Below are 22659 nucleotides of genomic sequence, written 5' to 3'. Positions count from 1 at the left end.
AGGGCCACCCACCCGCAGTTGATAGAGAATGACTGCAGGAAGGCAGAGAATGCACCCAATGCCCCCCAACAACAAGTGGATTTCTCTGCAATTCAGATTGGCCTTTGACTCTGTGCCATTATCTCTTTCTTCAAAGCACATAACTGAATGGCAGAAAAATATCACAAATCATTAACATAATTAGTATTTACTGGACACCCCATATTCACATTGCTTGGCACTGGATGCAGTACAGCCTGAGAAGCTTATTTCCTGCAACATGAGCACAGAGTCTGTGCGGAAGGCACAGGGCATATATGGAAATCTGCGGCAGTAGTATTGGACACACTAACAAGCATCAATTTTCAGATGGGGTAAAATGGTGGAAGAGCTTAAGAGAAATGCCTGTGAACTGAAGGGCAGGCTTGACAATATAGGTCACTTGGTTGATTATTTCATTTATCTAACTCTATTTATCGAGGACCTACTAAGTGAGAAGTATGGAACAAGGCACCAAGAATTTTAAAAATAATCAACCATTGCCCAGAGATTTTGAAGAGCTCACATTCTGCTGAGAACTGAAGTGTGAATATACTATATAAATAATTGGAATACAATATTCATGGAGAGTAGGTTGTATTAGGCAAGCATCAAAGAAAGGCTGATGGATTCGGCCAGAGGAGATGGGAGCTAGCTTTGAACTGGGCCTGGAAGGGTTGGTGAACTTTTGATTGGCTGAAGGCATTTTTGGCCTGGAAGCTGGAAGGGCATGGAGTAGTTAAAGTAATGTGAAATAGTTCTGTGCGACCAAAGAACATCTGGGGCAAGGCGTAGTGAGGGGATGCAGCTGGAGAGAGGCTGAGAATAGCTAGTTCTGGAAGCTTCTGAGTATCCTGTGAAGGCTGTGGGCTTTACATAACCGGCTTTAGGTAGACAGAGGGCGTAGAGAGCCTCACTCTGGCCAGTGTGGAAGGGACTGGATGAAAGGAGGGAAGGCCAGGGCCAGCAAGGCCTGCAGGAAAGTGGGCAACATTACTGGAGTTGCAGGAAAACCTTCCAGAGATGCATGGGAGATGGAGTTCATTCGGCTCTTGTGTTGCTTTTCTCTCTTCAATGCCTTTGGGATACCCCTACACACAGTTGTCTTATAATTCTCCTAATTTTCTTATTCTGGAAGCCTTTCCATATATTTCTCTTGGGCTCTGAGTTCTATCCTCTATTTCTGTAATGTCAGGCTGCATGACCAGTTTTGTTTTTGGTTGGGTAAGAGAGACCAGGGTGCACACTCAAGTTAGTGGAAGTTTCCCACCACAGGCTGGACTCAACCTGAAGTCCCTTTTTATGGCCGAAACAACTCTTTTCAAGTTAATAGATTCTCACCTGAAGTGGAAATTATTTGCTTAAGAATCTGGACCCCTTTCTACGTACTCCATCAGGGTGTTAATCATTTAGGGGTCAAAGGTCAGCTAGCCTATAAACACAAATTTATTGGACATCTGCTGTTTACACATCACACTGCTATTCCAGGTTGTGTTCCAGAAAGAGTCTAGACTCTGAGTCTCTGCGAAAGTCCTTTTAATCCCTTCCACTGCCAACGATGCTTGCTGCTGGCTTGGGACAGCCTGCCTATGTGCTGTTGCAAAATGAATCTCTCTTAAAACACTCACAAAGCCTGACACATGTCAGTCAGTTGGACTCCCAGCAGCTGCCAATGGACACAGAAACAAGAGAAGGGCTGGTCTCTGGACTGCTTTCCAGATAATAAATCTAGCCATATGGAGGAAGCAGCCTCTCCTTTGGAGATGGTAAATCAATTTCCCTAAAAACAAACAAATCTGCATTTCTCTGAGCCTGTTTTTCCCATTTCCCAAAGTTAATATATTCTGGATAATAAAACAAAAGGAAAATAATAGGTTGATGCAGCACCTCCTATGTATGTGATTATCTGTAAAGCATCATACTGGGTACTATAGGCTCATAAAAAAACCAAGGCTTGGCCTCTGACCTCATGGACCTTATATTCTACTTGGAGATGTACAGAGCTGGATTAATATATTTAGGGGCTCCAACCTGAAATGATTATAGTCCTTCCCACCCATATACAGATAATTAAAAAAAAACCCAGAATTTATGAGTAAGCAAAATTTCTGCATGTTCTTATCGCAAAACTCTGGTTAAGTTAATTGAATTGAAGATGAGCTTTTCTCATGTTCTAGTACCCTTGTTTTGTTGGTGTTCTAAGCATGGGCTTCATCTGCCTACTAGTAACCTGGATGGGCCATAACTATGCACATCAGAAGCTGTAAAACTGTATATACCAGACAATATTACAAGAAGAAAAATACATGGTGGGTCCCTGTGTCATTCAGGTTCTCCAGAGAAACAGAACCAACAGGAGAGGTGTGTGTGTGTGTGTGTGTGTGTGTATGTGTGTGTGTTGAGAAAGAGGGAGAGAGAGTTTTATTTCAAGGAATTGACTTAAGTGATTGTGGGGGTGGCTTGAAAGTCTAAAAATTTGTAGTGCAGGCTGGCAGGCTGGAAACTCAGGAAGAGGTGAAGGTACACTCCAGAGGCAGGATTTCTTCTTCCTCAGGGAAACCTCAGTTTTGTTCCTAAGGCTTTTCACTGATTAAATGAGGTCCACCCATACTAGTGACAATAATCTCCTTTACTTAAAGGCAAGTGATTGTAGATGTTAATCACATCTACAAAATATTGCCACAGCAACACCTAGATAAGTGTTTGGTTGAGTAACTCGCTATAGCCTAGCCAAGCTGACATGAAACAGACCGTCACAGTACCCTGTAAAGGTGTAGCCATGAGCACTGTGGATGGTCAGAGGTGGGAATCTGAGGATGTGATAGCTGGAAGGGAATTTAGAGATCACCAAGTTTAATCTCCATGCACAGGGAAGGTGCCTGCTGTGCTTGGTTTGTATGAAGTATTGAAAACAGGTTTTCCCAGTCTAGTAGCATGTTTTATGTGAGGGACTCAAGTGGACTTTTACAGAGGCACGGGGTCTGGATTCTTTCTTGATTAGGGTGTGGTGAATCAGAATGTACATAGCAGATGTCCAAATAATATTTTTTAATTAGATCACATTGGATCTAGGCCTGAGGCTTAGTCCCATCCTTTGAGGATAGGATCCAAGACTATCATTTCACTGATATATCCCTAGGGCCTAGCCTAGTCTTGGTACGTAATAGGTGCTCAAAAGCATTGGTGGAATTCATGAGTAGAATGAATGCATGGAATTCAGGCCAGTTGGAGGTGCAATATCCTGATTCTATCATAGGAATGTAGACACAGAAAGGAAATATTCTAAGCATGAATCTGAGTTTCATTTGTCGGATGGAAATGCTAGTATATTACCTTTCTAACAGGTGTATCCAAAGGAGTATCTGAGCAAATACATATATTTAGCACAGCACTTGGCATATAGTAGGTGCTCAATAATCGGTAGTGATTACTATGACAATATTTCTTCTTTTTAACTCTTTTTTTCATTATACTTTAAGTTCTGGGGTACACGTGCAGAACGTGCAGTTTTGTTACATAGATATACATGTGCCATGATTGTTTGCTGCACCCATCAACCCATCACCTACATTAGGTATTTCTCCTAATGTTATTCCTCCGCCAGCCTCCCACCCCACAACAGGCCCCATTGTGTGATGTTCCCCTCCCTATGTCCATGTGTTCTCATTGTTCAACTCCCACTTATGAGTGAGAACATGCAGTGTTTCGTTTTCTGTTCTTGTGATCGTTTGCTGAGAATGATGGTTTCCAGTTTCATCTGTGTCCCCGCAAAGGACATGAACTCATCCTTTTTTATGGCTGCATAGTATTCCATGGTGTATATGTCCCACATTTTCTTTATCCAGCCTATTATTGATGGACATTTGGGTTGGTTCCAAGTCTTTGCTATTGTGAATAGTGCCACAATAAATATATGTGTGCATGTGTCTTTATAGTAGAATTATTTATAATCCCTTGGGTATATGCCCAGTAATGGGATTGCTGGGTCAAATGGTATTTCCAGTTCTAGATCCTTGAGGAATCTCCGCACTGTCTTCCACAATGGCTGAACTAATTTACACTCCCACCAACAGTGTAAATGCGTTCCTATTTCTCCACATCCTCTCCAGCATCTGTTGTTTACTGACTTTTTGATGATCGCCATTCTAACTGGCGTGACATGGCATCTCACTGTGGTTTTGATTTGCATTTCTCTAATACCAGTGATGATGAGCATTTTTTCATATGTCTGTTGGCTGCATAAATGTATTCTTTTGAGAAGTGACTATAACAATATTTCACACAATCCAACTCTGGTGGATGCTGGAGGTGCCATGCCCAGAGCACCTTTACCAGCTGTGCACCCATTCCCCAGCTCTGGATACTGAGTTTCAATAGCCCACAGCTGCTCACTTTTCTAGAGAATTGCTCTCTACTGAAATAAGAGCTGTGTTCACCAGGAGGTTATGGTTCCTGCCCCCAGGGATAGCCCACAGCCAATGACTGATCTACACAGAGAGACAAAGGGTTGGCCAGCTCCATAGCTCAAGGTTATCATGCTGCAGCCAGTCGCCAGCTGAGCTCTCCTCTAGCTTTTCTCCCTGCCTATTATGCTCCTCTCACTCCCTTTCTCCTGAGAGCATGAGCTCAGTAAATCACTTGACTAAGAGTCCTTGTTTTATAATCTGCTTCTAGGGAACCTAACTTAAGACACTGTTACTTGGAGAGAGCCGCCAATTATTTGTCTGTGCAATAATGAGCCATTTTCTGGTTGTGATTCTGATATTCAGACCCCTGGGTGAGTCTCTGCCACAGAATGTTCCTAGCTAGAAGAAGAACATGGCCTTGCAACTGCAGCTGGCAGCTGGCACTTGGCTCATCCACAGCTGACCTCCTCAATCAGCGAGGCTGGTGTACTCACCTTCTTTGTGTTACATTTTGCCTAATTCTGCCTGGCCAAGTCAATTCAATCAGCCTAGCTTGTTCCATAAACCAAATAATCACAAGTTCAACCACCAAGGTTTGAATTTCAGGGAAAACATTCACTCACTCACTCATTCATTCATTCCTCCAACAGTTTACAGAGTGTTGTCCACAGAGCCAGATACTGGGGATGTAGCTACTAACATAGATAAGACATGCCCTCCGGGAACTCACAGTCTGGAGGGAGAAATGGACAAATAAAAACGCAACTGCAAAGGCATTTCTGATCCATTCTATAATATGATGCTATGAGAACACAGAGGAGATGAGCCAGGATGGAGGTCAAAATGGCTTGTTCTTCATTGTGGTTGACCTAAACAGAAATAAATAGAATAGATATCCCCTAGCACACTGCAAACCAAAGTGGTTACTTCAAAGAAGGTGTCACATGTACAAAGATGTGTAGTTTTAAGCACAAAGAATGGTTGCCTAGTGATGGACAGAATAAAGAGATACAAATGCAAAAGGACTCTGCCTTCTGTGTTGTTACTGCTGTAGCTTTTCTCCCACTCAAACACTCACTTCCTGGGACTCAAAGAAAGTGCAGCTGAATTAGATGGTTTCTAGCTGGGGACTGGCTAGATCAGTGGAAATCACAACCAAGTTCTCCCACTGCCTTTCTATCCAACAGCACTGTGGATCACCCGCAGAGAAGGTGAGGATGCAGTGGTCTCACTGCACGGCTGCCTCATTGTTGCTTATTCCTCCTGTGCCATTCATTAATCTACTCTGGCAAGACATGCAGAGGTTATAGCCTAATTATGAGGTTAGGAATGTTAATTGTTCTATGTTGATATTAGTGTAGCTGGTGCTAATGAGAAAATAATTACTGCTCTGTGCCTTTATGGCCATTTTCATTGCCCTCTTGTGGTTTTGCAGTTATTTGGCTATAGATGGTAATGACTTAATATGTGGCTGCTATTATTGCTTTGACTATACAATTGGGAGAGTCAGCAAAGAGGAGGTGTTTGGGAGAAGTTGGAGCCTTTTAAATACTTTTACTTTTCTTAAGTTTTTTTTTTCTTTGCAAGGGATTTTCTTGGGCAGTAAGAATGTAAAATTCTAAAAATTCCAGTGTTTCGGTGTTTCAAGGACCCCAAGATCTTATTCATAAGTCAGCTGTTGGCGATTATGTGTTGGGCTCTGAAAGATAAGGAGTGCTCCTGGTCTCTCTGAATGCCACCTCCCACCCACTTTCCTGAGCTGTAGGCCCAGAGATCAATCTAGATCTCTCCATGTCACTTATTCTCCAGTGCCCCACCTCCAGTCACTCTCAAAGCACATCGATTGTATCCTGAGCATCTCTCTTCTGTTGCCTCCTCTCTGGTCCTGATTACGGCTCTGCTCATTTATCTTTTCCTTGGACCACTGACTGGCAATCACCAACTTACCGGTCTCTGCGCCTCTATTTTCAGACTCTACTTTTCGGTCCGTTATTTAAAATCCTCCAATGGCTCTTCATTAACTGCAAAATAAAATACAAACTCCTTTTCAAGACACTTCAGGAGCTAACCCTGGCCCACCTTTTTAACTTCTTCTTCCACATTTCCTTCTCGTTTCCAATAGCCCCATGTAGCACTCATTTTTTGTTCTTCTTCAGGTACATCGTGCTGTCTCCTCCCGCCTCCATGCTGGCGCATATGCCGCCCTTCCTCCCTGGAATGCCCTCGTCTTCCAGAGGCTGCTTCATTTGAGAGCCTTCCCTGATTCATCCAGGCAAATTAACAGATAATAACTGTTTTAGCTACTAAATATTAAACTCTCTCAAGGCAGGGTCTATATTTGTCTTATTTACCACTGTGGTCACAAGCCTATGGAGAGTACACACTAAATATTCAAAATAAGGAATGAAAAAGTCTCTATTATGGTTTGGATATGGTTTATTTGCTCCCACCAAACACATGTTGAAATTCGATCTCCAGTGTGGTAGTGTTGGGAGGTGGGGCCTAATGGGAGGTGTTTGGGTCATGGGGGCAGATCCCTCATGAACGGCTTGTCGTAGTTCTCACCAAGTGACTGAGTTCCTGCTCTGGGGAGGCTAGACTAGTTCTTGTGAGAATGGATTAGTTTCCACAAGAGTGGGTTGGTATAAAACCAGGAGCCCCTTAGGTTTTGCCACTCTTCACAAATGTTCACTTTCCCGGTGACCTTCTCTGCCATGTTTTTTAACCCAGCACGTGGTTCTCACCAGATGCTGAGCAGATGTTGGCACCATGCTTCTCATACTTCCCAGACTGCACAGCTGTGAGCTAAATAAACCTCTTTTCTTTATAAATTACCTAGGCTTAGGTATTCTATTATAGCAACATTGAACAGACTTAGAAAAGTCCTCAAGGCAACACATACTTTTGACATCTACTTAGACCACAGATTAAAAGGTTACATAACCACATCTCTTTCTAGAGATAGGTTGCAAATGAATGTTTTCGTACATAACATTTCAAGTAATACATTGAAACCTCATCAATTTAGACTAATGGGAGCAGGAAAGAAAAAGGTTCTTTGAAATTTGTGGTATATTTCAATTTCAGGCTTTTTTCCCCAGGCCAGTTTATTTCAACATCTACCAAGCACCTACCATGTGCTAGGTATGGTCCTGGACACAACACTGGCTCTATGAACGTAAATATGACATGGTTCCTGACTTGGAGACGCCTAAAGCCCTTTGATAAATGCCTTTCTGTAGACTTAATATACCTATATTCACTCTAAATATAACTTGTTTCTTTAAATCATATGGTCATCTCTGCCTGGTTTTGTCTGGAACTTTCCTTCCTGCCTTGACTATTCGGTTAATTATTACTTGTCTTTCCCACATCAAAACCTTCTCTGGCTAAGACCACACCTCTCCTTCTCTTCCTCCTTTCCTTCCCCAGAATTATTCTGTCTGTTCCTCTTCTGTTTCCCCAGGGCCCTCCCTATAGCCTTGTCCACTGCACCATCCTCACTCCTTTCCCACTATTCTGTGTGTTCCTTCAGGGCAGTGACCATCATTTTATTCTGTCTTTCTAGCACAGCGACTGACACATGGGAGATGCTCAATGATTTTTGATTTTGTTACAATGAATGAATAAATAAATGAAACTAGAATTTTTAGCTGGAGATCCTGCAAGCCTCTTTTTAATGAATTGTTTATAATTGGGAACATTCACTCCTAGAGACCTAGACCCGCCAAAGTTCCCCAGTTTTCTCCCCCAGTCAACTAAGTTAACATCTCTTAGAATATCTTATTATCTCAGGATTTTATTAGATTCAGCCACAGGAAATTGCTATGTTTTGTGCATCAAAAACAGCTGAGTATCAGCACATCATACAGTTCAAACTAATACTTAACAAATCTGCTCAATACTAATGGCGCCAAGGTGAACACCAAAGTGTCCATATTCAAATGTTCTAGGTTCCAAATGAGAAGACTGGTTTCCTTACTTCATTCTGGGTCTCCCTGGCTTATGTCTCCAAAGCTATTCAGAATGGTCTGCTAAGCCTGCTGCTTCTTTCAGTTTTCCTGACTGGGTCCACAAATGCTTAGAGAGCTGTGCAGAAATCATCCTTTTTAGAGTCACTTATGAAAGGTTAGCACTTATAGCCAATTAGCAAAAGCCCAGTACAAAGCAAATCTATAATGACTGTCTTTGCATACCATGTGGCACAATAGCTATTATTCATGCCATAGAGAGAATATCCAGTTGTTGGATGGAGGGGCTTGGGAGATGGTAGTTTGGTGAGGTCCCAATCTTGCTGGAAAGAGAGTCACATTGCTTGTCCTTGGGCCTTTAACTCTGCAGCCCTGCTCTTGTCCTATGTGGCCAACCCTCCCCACACCTCGCCCCAGGACCAAGCTTTTGTGAGCTTCACAGCCTTTGCTGGAGACTTTGCTCCATTTCCAAAGCAAGTGGTGCCACTGACTCTCAGCCTCTTGCCTCATTTCCTGTCTATCTCACTTTCACCCCTTAAATCTCACAACCAATATTTCTCTACAGGAATCACCCTAGTCATCCCTCCTTCATGGAGACTGCATTTTCTCTGGTCACTCAAAATATCATTTCAGGATGTTGACAGATCACTTGGGACCCAACTTCCAGCACTACTTTTACTTGGCTGATGTTGTCCAGTGCCCCTCTCTGTTCTTTACCAGCCCGAGACAATGATTGAGAGCTAATTGATCCAAAGGGGCAGGAAAAGCGATGAGAACATAGGCCTGCCTCCCAAAGGATCTTCCTTTTGCCATGGGTCAGGTTCAAATGTCAAATAACATTGGTCAAAACTCAGCCTCCACTCACCCAGCTCCTCACACCTCATATTCCCCAGGCTGACCTGGAAAGGTGGAGGAAAAGAAGGCAGAAGGGAGAGATGGAGCCCAAGAACCTGAGTATTTTTCTCAGGCAAGACTCAGGACTGCTCTGGACATTCAGAAGCTGAGTGTGCCAGTGTGCTGTGTAGTTCAAGGCCACCACCACTACAGCGGCCAAGGACACCTTAGTAGGAATTCTAACCTGGCTCCCAGGGAGAGCTGCGTCCACATTTGTCCTGTAGGCAAATTCACTCTTTTCACCCTCCAACTGAGTAAGTCCTTGTTCCCAATTTCCATGGTTTAGTCTTCAGTTTCAGTCTTTGGTCTCCTCTGGTCTATCAGCTCCCATCTCTCTCCCAGTCTTTCTTTTTCTTTATTCTGTGACACCTGTTGAATGAGGCACATAGGGTTTGTAGTCACTGTAGTGTTCCTTGTGATTGTGAGGTAATAGGCTAATATTATCACTTTCTCAGAAAGTCTTCAAAATTATCATGAGGAGGTGATGCATTCATCTGCTGGGAGGTGTCTGTGTGGTCAGATAAGATGATGGCTACATTCCATTCCAATCCTGTCATTCAATCATTCTTCCTCCAGGGAGCCACTGAGGGACATGATAGTCCAAAGCACTCAGCTAAAACGGAATTGCAAACATGGTACCCACAACTTGGGTTTCTAATCATCCATTTGTATATCGGCATGTAGTCTGTCTCTGATTTAGGGTTTAGGTTCCTCTGTATTTTTTTTTTCCTGCCCTTTGAGAGTTTAATAAAAGTCAGAGGCATCTTGTAAATGGTGACACAAGAATCGTTATCAAATACACCTCTTGCACAATAATATATAGTACAAACGTTAAGGTGTGTGGCTTTATCAGCGAGATTGCATAAATGTAAAACAGCTTCCACACTTTTTAGCTGGATAGGTATTTAACGTCTCTGTAAAACGGGAATTATAACAGGATGTACCTTAGTGTTCACTGTAAAGATTGTGACTTAATGTATACAAGCACTTACAACAGTCTCTGGCAAATAGATGACAAAATATATATTATCCGTAACAGATGTGGTGGAAATATCTCTATTAAGAGTGTTCCTCTGCAGTTTAGAACCCAGCGACCCCCTTGAAGAAGCCCCTGGATCTCCCCGAAGTCTCTGGACCTCTAAGAATCCCTAGTTTAGCAGAAAGAGTCCCAGACTAGAGGTCAGAAAACCTGGGAATGTCCATAGCCCCACACACGCCATTAAGAGCCGACCACGGGCCAGTCCTCTTACTAGATTCTTCTGTCAGTTTACCAATTCTTCACCAGTTATGCAAGGTGGCTATCTTTTCCCCATTTCACAGACGAAATAAATTCAGAAGGGTTTAACGACGTAGTTAATGCTAGGAGCAGAAAACACGGGTCTGTCCGGAGCCACTGTTAAGATCCTCCTTTAAAATCCCGCCACATGGTTCTGAGAGTCAATCTCTCTTATTTCTGTCGGCGTCAAACGGGAATATCACTATCCTGCCCACCTCGCAGGGTGAGATTCCAACTAGAAAGTGTTTATGCAAGTCCGCCGTGGGTCGCGAAACGGCTGCTGGCGTTGGAACTGCGATGCCAAACACAGTAAACCTCAAGGACAAGCGAGGCGAGGCGAGCCGAGCCGAGCCTAGGAGACTTGGGATCCCTCCTCCAGGCCCGAAGCCGGGGTCGGGCGCTTGGCTGAGTGGCAGGCGCACTAGCCAATAGAGTTGCGGGAGGCGGCGGGGGTGGGCTGCCCTTTGGCCGCGCTCGGCCTTGTGGGAGAGCTAGCGGCTGCCGGCTTGTCAGCGCCGCTCTCAACGCTGGTGAGGGTCAGCAGAGAGCCGCGACCTGTGGGGCGTTGTCTAATCCCAGAGCGCTGACGGCCGGCACCGAGAATCCTGGCGTTAGTCCAAGGGGCCTGGCGAAATCTCGTTAACGAGAACTGCAGGCTGTTGGTGAAGTCACGACGTAGTGCCAGTGGCCTTGACCCCCTCTATGCGCAAGGGACCCTCACAGGCTGTGGAATCCGGGCGTCGGGACCCCCGGGGACCTGGGCCTTCTGCTTCCACTCTCATTCCTGAATGTTAAAGGGGCAGGGCCGGACCGGTAACAAGGGAAGGCTGGAGAAATAGCAGGGACGGATTTTCCTCCCGGAAACAGACATTTGCAGGCCTCCTAAAAGGAAAAATCTAGAAACAGTGGGATTGGGGAAAGAACGACGTGGCGGTTCTTATGTCTTGATGGGATCCCCCTTTGCCCTTGGGACACCACCGTCTCTCACCTGCTTCATCGTCATAATTTTCTGACTGGATTTCCTGCCCCAAGATTTGCCCATTCCTGTCAGGCCCACTCCAGCCCAGGGTGATTGCTGCCAAATGCTGCTGATCACTACATTCCCCAACTTAAATACATTTACAGAGTTCCCCGTTGCCCTCGAGACAAAGGCCTGACACTGAACTTAGCTCTTGAGGCAGTGGAGGTTCTGGCTTCCTGATTACTGTTCCAGCCCCATTTCTGACCACTTTCCACTCCCTTTCCCCCAGTCAGGGGTTTATGAGATTAATAAATGGATGAACAAGCTATTTCTAGAAATATCAGCAATATTATCAGAGTAAAAGGAACCATTATAATCTGAATGACGATGAAAACCTATTGTGCTCATGTACCACTTCAGATGGGGAAGTCAACTCTGTCCTGGAATCCAGGGAACCTGAATTATTATGTTTGCTCAGCTACTAGATTTTTCGCATAATCTGCCACATGTTGCGTCCAGTCTCTGTTCCTTAATTTATAAAATAGGGCCAATGAAGGAATGTTTTCTATACTCATATCTTTACCTTTATGAGCTACTTCAAAGATAAATCCAACAGAACAAGGAGAAGCACTTTACACATTCAAAGTATTACTAATATATAACAAGATACGCGCCATGATACACACCATGAATTACCTTTAAAATCCTTTTCTGGGACACATAGAACTTGCACTTTATATATCATATAAGACAGTGGTCCCCAACCTTTTTGGCACCAGGGACTGGTTTTGTGGAAGACAGTTTTTCCGCAGACCAGGGTGGTGGTGGGGAGAACGCTTTTGGGATGATTCAAGCACATTACATTTATTGTGCACTTATTATTATTACATTGCAATTTATAGTGAAATACACAGCACACCATAAGGAAGAATCAGTGGGAGCCCTGAGCTTGTTTTCCTGCAGCTACATGGTCCCAACTGGCGGTGATGGGAAGCAGTGAGAGATCATCAGGCATTATATTCTCCTAAGGAGCGTCCAACCTAGATCCCTGGTAGGTGCGGTTTACAATAGGGTTTGCACTCCTATGAGCATGTAACGCGGCTGCTGATCTGATGGGAGGCGGAGCTCAGGCGGCAATGCAAACAATGGGGAGAGGCTGTAAATACAGATGAAGCTTCGCTTGCTTGCCAGCTGCTCACCTCCTGCTGTGCGGCTCAGTTCCTAATAGGCCATGGACTGGTACTAATAGGTGGCCTGAAGGTTGGGATCCCCTGATATATGATACCTGAGGTTTATCTTTATATCAGGTATGCATTTAAAACACCCCACAAATTTCTTTTCTTATGGCTGCATTTGAGGAGCAGCCTGGCTTATAAGCCTTGACTACTTCTGATCACCACCTGTACTTAATAGACGGAGCCATGGGGGCCTAGAGAGAAGATGTAGAAGAAGATATTAGCCAAGGAACCCAGCTTGGATGAGGTAAAGATGGTTTTGACTTGAAACTTTAAGAATTAATGTCCACGGAGGAATTGGAATGCCATGAAAAATATTAGAATGTGGAGTCATGGGCTGCTGTAAGTCCTTGCTCACACCACCATCTTAAACACCTCATTTTCTCTGCCTTCAGTGCCCTTTCGCAATCTAGGGTGCTTCTCTCCCTTTCTTCCCCCAACCTCCCAACATGCACACATTTTTCACTTAGCTAACCCTTCGGAGATATAATACATGTTGCATGAATGAATAAAGAAATGAAAAACTGATGGATGGATGAAACGGACACCATGGGCATGAAACCAGAAGATCTGAGTTCTTTCTTGGATCAGCACAACAACCTTGTGAAGGAAGTGGGGCAAAAATTTATGGTGCCATTTTGCAAGTGAGGAGACTGAGGTTCATAAAGTTAAGTGACTTAGTTGAAGACACTTAACAAAGTGGCAGAACTGTCCCTTAACCCTTAAGATTTTTTTTTTCCTCCCACAACATCATAATTCTTGAGGGCAAGAAAGTCTTAATTTCCACATTTTCAACTGAAAGCAAGCCTTCTTTAAAGAAAAGAATGTATACACACCTGTCTTCTTCACCACCTCCCCACCTAGGCATGTGATTGCAGAGGCAAACCAGTATTCACAGGCTAATTTTACAGACAAGTCTAAATGGAAAGTGGCACCTGTTAGGAACATACTCAAGAAGAACTGGACCTTATGAAATTTCAGCCCACTTTTGCACATTCTTCTAGTGGAAGACTTCTGCACAGTTCTCTGTGTATCAAGAGTCTGTTTTCATGGCAGAGGAGGAACTGAAGGGGAAAGAAAGAGAGAAATAATAGAGCATATTTTTTCAGAACTATTTCTCCAGAAACACTGAATAATTCGAAGGGCAAGGGCAATTCAGTGATCAGAAGTGTAGCAGTGAATGAGCTTTAAAAAATAGAACCACTCTTTAGGTCTCCAAGGGACAAGATAAATGAGAAGCTTTGGGCATGAAAATGTTGATGTGAGCTCATACGCCTCACCTTTTTTGCTTGCTCTGATTCACATCTGTCCCTATAGACTGAAGCTAGACTTCCTAGGTTTTGAACACTGGCTCTACCACAAACTAGCTTTGTAATGATTCTTAACCTTAACTTTGCCTATTCCCATCTCATAAAATGGGGATAATAATAATTAATACCTCCCTTGTTGGATGTTGTGAGAATTAAATGAATTCATTTATATGAATTCCCTTAGATCAGTGTCTAGCACATTTTTAATGGTATTGTCACTATCTTCATTACAGCTGCCTCTTGGTAATTGAAACAGAGCATATATTTTTAAGATAGTTATTTTCAACGAGGTTTTTAAAAAGAGGGAAAGATTGGCCAGATCATCTGAGGTGCTTTTACACATTCTGGCTTTCCTCTCTCATTTTCCATTTCTACCCTCCTGGAAGTTAAGACTGTTTAGGTCTGTGAGCTGTGCCTGGTGGCTCACATGTGTAATTCCAGCGACTTGGGAGGCTGAGGCTCTGAGAGGATCACTTGAAGACAGGAGTTTGAGACCAGCTTAGGCAACATAAAGAGACACCCATCTCTAAAAAATTTTTTTTTTTAAAGTTAGCCAAGAGTAGTGACACATGCCTACAGTCCCATCTATTCAGGAGGCAGAGGTAGAGGATTGCTTGAACCCAGGAGTTAAAGATTGCAGTGAGCCATGAGCATGCCTCTACACTCCAGCCTGGGCAACGGAATCAGACCCCAACTCTAAAAAAAAAAAAAGATGATAGGTCTGTGATGGGGCATGGGCATGTGTATTTAGAAAAGGCAAATATGGGCCGGGTGTGGTGGCTCACGCCTGTAATCCTAGCACTTTGGGAGGCCTGGGCGGGTGGATCACATGGTCAGGAGATCGAGACCATCTTGGCCATCATGGTGAAACTCCGTCTCTACTAATAATACAAAAATTAGCTGGGAGTGGTGGCACATGCCTGTAATCCCAGCTACTCGGGAGGCTGAGACAGGAGAATCGCTGGAACCCGGGAGTCGGAGGTTGCGGTGAGCCAAGATCGCAACATTGCACTCCAGCCTGGTGACAAAGCGAGACTCTGTCTCAAAAAAAGAAAAAAGAAAAAAGGAAAAGGCAAATCTGAAATGCTTTCTTTCATCTTACCCCTAAACCTAATATCCCACCAGAATCCCAAATTGAAGAGATTTCTCTGGAGACTAAGAGGTGTTCTTACTTTATGAGGATTACCAAGCTTGGGCAGGACACGCACATGTTATGAAGTCCATCTGTCTGCCTGTCTAAGAAGAGCTGTATTGAAACCACCTCAATTTGTGATTCCAGTTTCCTTTTGCATTATGGATATGCTGATGAGCTGCCTCAAACTTAGAGATGATATTATCATGATGGCACTCTCTGGGGAAAGCCCTAGTAATTTAAAGTTTGATAATATGCTATTGTGTGTGTTACTCTGTAACTGACTTTTTTTTCCATTTAATAATCTATGTGGATATCTTTCTAGGTTCATGCATATAGATCTAACTCATTCTTTTTTATAGCTGCATGATATTCCGTAATAGATATTTCCCATGCTTTCTTCAAACATTTCTTATTGCTAGAAATGCAGATTGTTTCCTACCAGATTTTTTTAACCATGAGGTATCATGTTGTAATAAACATGCTTGAACATATTTTCCTGTGTACTAGGTCATGCTTTTCTTTTCCCTTAGGATGGAGTCACCAAAAAGTGTAATCATTAGGTCACTAGGTGTGCACGTTGGTAATTTTAGAAAATATTGCCAGAGAGATTGAAACAATTCACCACTGCCCCTCCTCCAGCTCCTCCTGGGCATGCCACATACACTGTGGGAAGGCGGAAGGCTGACCTAGAACACCTTCAAGTGGATGCTACAGTGAGTATGACAAGACTATGATTCATGGTTTCTGAAGTGTTTTGGATTTTATGGGTCAGCTAAAACCTCATTTAATAACATGCTGTCTGCCCTTTGCTTAACATAACTGTATCCATGATGTGGCTGAATTAACCACCTACCATTGCACAGCCATAAGTATCAATCCACCCTTCTTCCCTATTTCTAGTTTTGTATGATAACCTGCTTGAGGGAGAGAGGGAGTGGGTGGGAGTAGATGCTAAAAAAAACTGCAGGGGTAGGAAAAGGAACTGTGGGAGGGGAATTCATGTACGCTGAACCCAAAGACCCTAGGAGAGATGACAGGGAGCAGGATAGAATCTATTTCCTTATGTCTCTCTCTGCTCAGAGACATTTTCAGCATAATAGCTGTTGACTTCTGTAACACCCTTCTGTAATCTTTTGCAAATCCAATAGACTCTGTGTTGTCACACTTCATCAGCTGTGTTATAATTCCCAATAACTAGCACACAACTGATGTCCTATCCCTGAAAAGCTGGTCTAAAATAAATGGCTTCAGGGGGCTTAATGATAAATCAGAGGCATTCTGAATGGATTCTGAAAGTATTCTAAGTCAGGACAAATCCTCGTTGGAATCCAATTTGGCTGTTTCATTACCAGTTCTATCTCCCGCATGCAAAAAGATGATAAACAACATTGTAAAGATGTAGATGAGATGGGCTTTTGTGACCTAATGTTTCTGGTAAAGAGAGAAGTACACGTTGTTAAAACAGGAAAAATGCACAAAATCCACTGGCAACAGAATATTATAGCGTTCGTTTTTGAACAGGAATCATTTGTGATTTTATTACCTCAGAAACAAAGACCTGGCTGCTTTTGTATTTTGTAGTGGTTTAATTAACCTTTAAGTGTGCACAGAGAGCTGGTATACTTACTCTACAAACTAAAAGCCACATGAGAAAAAACTAGAAAGTTGCCAGATATTTCTTACCGACCCAGACCAAGATTCTGTAGGGGCATGCATCAGAGTAGTGAGAGCACAGTTTCCAGGACCAGGCTCTGCAGGATTCCAGCAAGTGAGTTAACCTCTCTGTGCCTCAGTTTCTTCATTTGGAAAACAGGCTAATAGTAATTTGGGCATCATTTTTTTTAAGTGGCACTAAGAGCAACCAACAGATAACAAAATGGGAGAGGGTGTATGGACAAAGAGGGAAAATTTAAGAAATAAATCTACCCATAGTGATCATTAAGAACTGTTAGGATTCGGATATCATTTTAGTGGAATGAATGTCTATGTAGGATGCCGGAATTTACAGTATAGTGTAATCTTTCTGTTCGTGGTTTTTGGAGTTGGACACACCTTGGTTCGAATCCTTCCTCTGCTATTTAGTAGCTGTGTGACCTCAGTTTCTTCATTCACCTTATGAGAATGAAATGGAGCACTGTATGTCACACAGTACATACCCAGTACATTGCAAGGGTGCAAGGCATGGCAGTTATGACTATTATTGCATTTAAACTGTTTTGGCTGCTATGTATTGACCCCTGTATCAGTTTCCTATTGGTGGTGTAACAAATTGCCACAACCTTTATGCCTTAGAACAACAGAAATGTATTCTCTCACAGTTATGGAGGCCAGAAATGTGAAATCAAAGTGTCAATAGAGCCACACTACTTGCAGAGGCTCTGGGAAAGAATCAGTCCCTTGCCTCTCCTAGCTTCTGCTGGAAGCGTTCCTTCCTGTTCTTTGGCCTGAGGCTGCATCACTCCAGTCTCTGTTTCTGCCTTCACATTGCTGTCTCCTTTGTGTGTTTAACTCCCCTCTGCCATTCTTTCATAAGGACACTTCTGATGGTATTTAGGGCCCACCCAGATAATTCAAGATGATCTTCTCATCTCAAGATTCTTAATTTAGATGTGTCTGTGAAAACTTTACCATATAAAAGAATATTCACAGATTCTGAGGACAAGGGCCTGATATCTTTGGGGGCACCACTCAGCCCACTTCAACCCTTGCCAATGTGTCAGACTATGTGTCAGGCATGTCCAGGGATTTCTCTCATTCCTAGTTGAGGAAGGGAGGAAACTGAAGGGAAAGCAACCATGATTTTATTTAACCAGAATGCTAAGAGTAAAAGACAATATTTGTCAGTAGAAAACAAAGTAATGGTTTGTTTCTGTGCTACTGGATCATCATCTCAAACATCAGCAATGACCCTACATAGGTGATAATAGCATAGAGGTGGAGACCTTGGATTCTGGACCTAGATGGCCTGGGTCAACAAACCGGGTGTGTCTTGTATTAGGTGTAACTTTGGAAATGCTTGATTTCTCTATGCCTCAGTTTCTTTATCTGTAAAATGAGTTAGCACCTATCTCAATGGGTGGCTATGAGGACTAAATGGGGCCTAGTTCACAGTAAACACTATGTGAGTGTTAGCTGTTATCATACTTTTCTGTGCATACAGGTGGACAAAAGTCTGGGGACCAGGTTAAATACTTGCCACATTTCTGAAATAGAAATCTCCACTATCTGCTTCCGTTCTTTTAATTTCATTAATTGCTTCTAAGAGCATTATGCAGACAACATTCTGCTTAACTAAGAATCATGGTGGCTGGGAGCAGTGGCCCATGCCTATAATCCCAGCACTTTGGGAGACTGAGGTGGGCGAGGAGATCAGGAGTTCGAGACCAGCCTGGCCAATATGGTGAAACCCAATCTCTACTAAAATCACAAAAATTAGCCAGGCATGGTGGTGGGCACCTATAATCTCACCTACTCAGGAGGCTGAGGCGGGAGAATCACTTGAACCTGGGAGGCAGAGGTTGCAATGAGCCAAGATGCACTCCAGCCTGGGCCACAGAGCAAGACTCTGTCTCAAAAAAAAGAAAAAAAAAATCATGGTTATGAGATATCCATTAGTTGAGATTTCCTGTGTAATTATGCACACTAAGGGCGTGCACTACATGGGTAGATATATGAAAGGGCAGATACAACTTAGTAGGGACTGAAACTTATATAATATGGGGGCCCTCTTGATGAAAAGGAATACAAAATCACAAAAGCAAAATTAGGTAGAAAAGTGAATATTAGCTGGGCATAGTGGCTCAGGGCTGTAGTCTCAGCTAATCAGGAGGCTGAAACAGGAGGATTACTTGAGCCCAGGAGTTCAAGTTCAGCCTGGGCAACATAACAAGACCTCATCTCTTAAAGACAAACAAAAATGTAAACATTTACTTAGAATGAGAAGTGAGAGCATAACAAATCACTTGTTCAATGATTTGAAAGGCAAAAGGTCATGAAAGGCAAATGAAATGGAGATTCCAGGGGCTGGCCTGTGCATACGTCCATGGTGTGGGTGGTTAAGAGCAGCAGCTCCAGAGCGGTCTTGATGAGGTGGAGGACCTGATTCACAGGTCTCTCCCAGACCAAGGTCGATAAAGTTAAATCCATTCATCAATAAAGGAGATTTATTACATGTAAACTGCAGCAATTTCATTTGTTTTCCTTTTTTTAAGACTTCATAGATAAAAATATTTACAGATGTGTCTGATCCTACATTCTAATTTGGGATCAGGAAAATACAGTTGTGTGTTTCCTCTTAATCATAACCTTCATCTAGAAAAGGATTCTTCTTCAGATTCTAGGTCTTACCTGGTTGGGGAAGGGAGCCTGGAAATGTGGGCCTGGGGTATCACGTCAAGATTACAGTGCCTTTTCTGTACAGCACACTTTGTTTTGATCTTCTTCTCCTTCTCTCCCATCTCTCTCATGTGTGTGAGTTTTCAGATGTTATATGGCTGACAGAGAAAGTATATGTGTAAGAAGATGTGTGGAGAGTCCTGACCCTGTGGGCTTCTCACGGTTGTCTGGGCAGTTTGGAAGAGCTAAAGCTATTCTTTCGAGAAAGCATTGTCCTGCACAAGGACAGGGAAGGGTGCAAAGCCTATCTGTATCTTCCTCTCATTTCTTTTTCTCACTGTTTTCCTCACTTGTCCTTCTCTCCCTATACCGGAAGCCTACACAAATACTCACTAATTAGATCTCTGAAAGATCCAAAAGCATGAATAGCTAAGGGTGGTAGAGTTTTGGCTACTGTAACAGGAAATGGGAAGTTCAATGTCGGGGGCTGTGGGATGGTCAGCTTCCGGGCACTTATCAAATGACTCAGGCCATGCCTGCCCACTCAGCTTACTCACAAGGCCACTACTGCTCTTGGCAACAAGCTGACCCCTGTATTGGGCGGTGCAGCTGGCCAGCTCTGCCAGGCCCAGTGAGAGTGACATGCCCACGCCAGCCTGTTCACACCTCCTCCTCAGCCAGAAACTGTGGTGCGTAGAAGAGTGCTGTAGATTCCAGTGTAGGACATCATAGAACTAGTGCTTCCTGAAGCCAGGGTTCATCTAAATGGATCAGGGAGGTGCAGAAAGGTAGAAACAAAACTGACATCAGCCCCATGATGGCAAATGAGACCTGATTCTGCTGAGTGACTCAGAGTTTCATCTTGTTAACAAACATATGTAGCAGCCATTTATTCAAGTATTCATTCAATAAACAATTCTTAACATATGCCAGGCATTTCGCTGGTGCAAAAGATATAAAGTTCACATGTTCGTTTATAAAACATATGAATATATCAGAAATAATACAGTATAATGTGATAAATTCTGTAATGAAAGATAAATAAAACTTTAAGTAAGCCAAAAAAATAGCAAAGATTAATTATGTGTATCTGTATATGTGTGTGGGTTCTCATTCAAACCAGGGAAATGTGATTTTTTGTTTCTTAAGGACCTCAGCGTCTCCTGCCAGTACAGCCCCTTTCCCAGTAAGAACCAGCTTTCCCCTCCCACCTTGCCATCAGGGCCACCTTCTTCTAGTGTATTTTGAATGAAAGGGGGTCATCTTACATCCACTCCTGAGGTGAGGTGGCCTGCGCTCCAGCCTCTTCTCCATGACCGCCTCGTCTTAGTGACCACTCACAGCTCCTGCGGTTACTGTCCTATCCCTCCTTCCTCTCACCAGACAGCATCTCACGTCTGTTCTTCCCCAAATATCCCCCCACACAAAGCTTTGTGACTTATGGGAGGGCTGAGGTTATGGAAGGGGTCACAAGATGATGCAGAAGGAAAACTATTTCGAATAAAAAATCAAATGCCACTGTTCTTTAAAATGCCATAGCTATCCTCACCCCAATAAATATCTCACGGTTCTTCTTGAGCCCCTCACGTGCCACATGCACATGACCCTCGTGTCTCTCACAAGAGACCACTGTTTGTTCCCAGCGATGCAGTCCCTGTGGTGTCTCTTTGTTTCCCTGAAGAAAACTCAAAATTCCCGTTACTTCATTCAGCAAAAGTTCAATAATTCTGTGTCCCAGCCTCTCCGGGTCAGACTCAGACCTCGTGTGCATAAATCATGGCCACACCTTGATGTCTTTTCCTTTGAGGAGCTTCTCCCCTAGATGCAGAACAGCAGCTGTCCTTTTGTTGTTGATGATGTTAAAGCATTTTGTTTTCATTTTTGTATACATGAGAGGTGGAATGAAATTAGTCTGTAGACCAGAGTCTCCTATGGAGTGCCCCATAACCAAGGAGGTGTGGGGAATGATACAGAGCCCAGGGAAGGCAGGGTCCAGAGACGGATGACTGCTTGGGTTGAAGTTTTGCCTGTGAGTCAGGGAATGTGTTCTGACAGTCTTCTTGAATCCTACCACTCTTAAGTAACATGGATTTGATGTTTTCTTTTTTGCTTCAAACTTGTGGTTCTAAGCCATGAAAGGATCCAATGGCTACCGTGACACGGCAGTCTCCCAGTGTGGTGTGGATGGCAGATGCTTATGTATATCCCACCTCCTCGCCCACATGGCTTCATCTGTTTGCCAACTCAGCACGGCCAAGTAACCTGGTCACAGTGCATCAGATAATTCAGAATGAGAATAAGCCAAAGGGAAAAAAAAGCAAAGAACTGGAGAAAACCAGTTTTTAAAACTCGTATGCTTACTATATGAGAAATGATACAATTTAGCCATTGAGTTGTAAGTTGAACTAAATTGAGTAATAATTATCATAAAAAGCAAATTGGCACTATAAAAAACTATTCTCCACCTAATTTTTTGGTCCAAAATTATTTTTAAGGTTTTTATAGGAAAAAGTTTTAAACATAAGCTAAAGCAGAGGAAACAGTATAACTAGCCCCTATATAAGCATCATCTAGAGTCCAGAAATTTTAATTGAATTTTTCACTACTTTTGCTTCATTCTTCCCCTTTTTAACCCAGAGTCATTTAAAAAAAACTCTAATTATAAAACCCAGATATGTTATTTATCCCTGTATACTTCAGCATGCATCTTTTAAAGATGTGGACCTTTTTTTTAATAACCATAATGCTTTCATCCACTTAATGAGCATCAACTTAATATTAACAGTAGTTCCTGGGTATCATCTGAACTTGTCAATTGTCCAGAACATCATTGAAAAGAAGGCCTGTTACTCAGCCCTGTCACAAGGAGCCATGCTGGGAACTGACCTTGATTACACCTAAGGCCAATTCTTACTTGGTAGTAGTAGCAGAATCTGAGATTCATAATCACAAGCCCTTAGCTTCCTACTCTCTGGCCTGGCCATAGGACTGGCCTGGAGTCCAGCTTTCTGGAGAGAGGCTGCCAGGTTTCAGATAGCTGATGGTGTTTAGAGGGCTGTGTGTGTGTGTGTGTGCACCTAACCCAGGAGCCATCTTTGGGGGTATTAAGGTAGGAATA

At 43.1% G+C, this 22659-nt stretch overlaps 2 long non-coding RNA genes across 3 annotated transcripts in view; one reads left to right on the top strand and one right to left on the bottom strand.

Moving 5' to 3' along the window:
* Nucleotides 1-5197: 5197 nt before the first annotated feature.
* Nucleotides 5198-10897, bottom strand: LOC116466415 (uncharacterized). Of its 2 annotated transcripts, none has more exons than XR_009213246.1 (4): nt 10282-10897; nt 9474-9658; nt 6372-6445; nt 5198-5293 (listed from the first exon to the last, which is right to left on the bottom strand). It is a non-coding gene; the product is annotated as an uncharacterized LOC116466415 (long non-coding RNA). The 2 variants fall into 2 exon arrangements; XR_009213247.1 differs by having other exon boundaries at nt 10540-10897.
* Nucleotides 5484-22659, top strand: part of LOC116466416 (uncharacterized) — a 39911-nt gene continuing 22735 nt past the window's right edge. Inside the window, exons 1-2 of the long non-coding RNA XR_004247535.1 lie at nt 5484-5635; nt 15737-15919. This is a non-coding gene — a long non-coding RNA (uncharacterized LOC116466416). The remainder of the gene's footprint in view (nt 5636-15736; nt 15920-22659) is intronic.

Source organism: Hylobates moloch, unplaced genomic scaffold (assembly GCF_009828535.3).
Source record: "Hylobates moloch isolate HMO894 unplaced genomic scaffold, HMol_V3 SCAFFOLD_4, whole genome shotgun sequence".
NCBI lineage: Eukaryota > Metazoa > Chordata > Mammalia > Primates > Hylobatidae > Hylobates > Hylobates moloch.
Note: the sequence above shows the minus strand (reverse complement) of the source record. Positions and strands in the feature narration are given on the sequence as shown.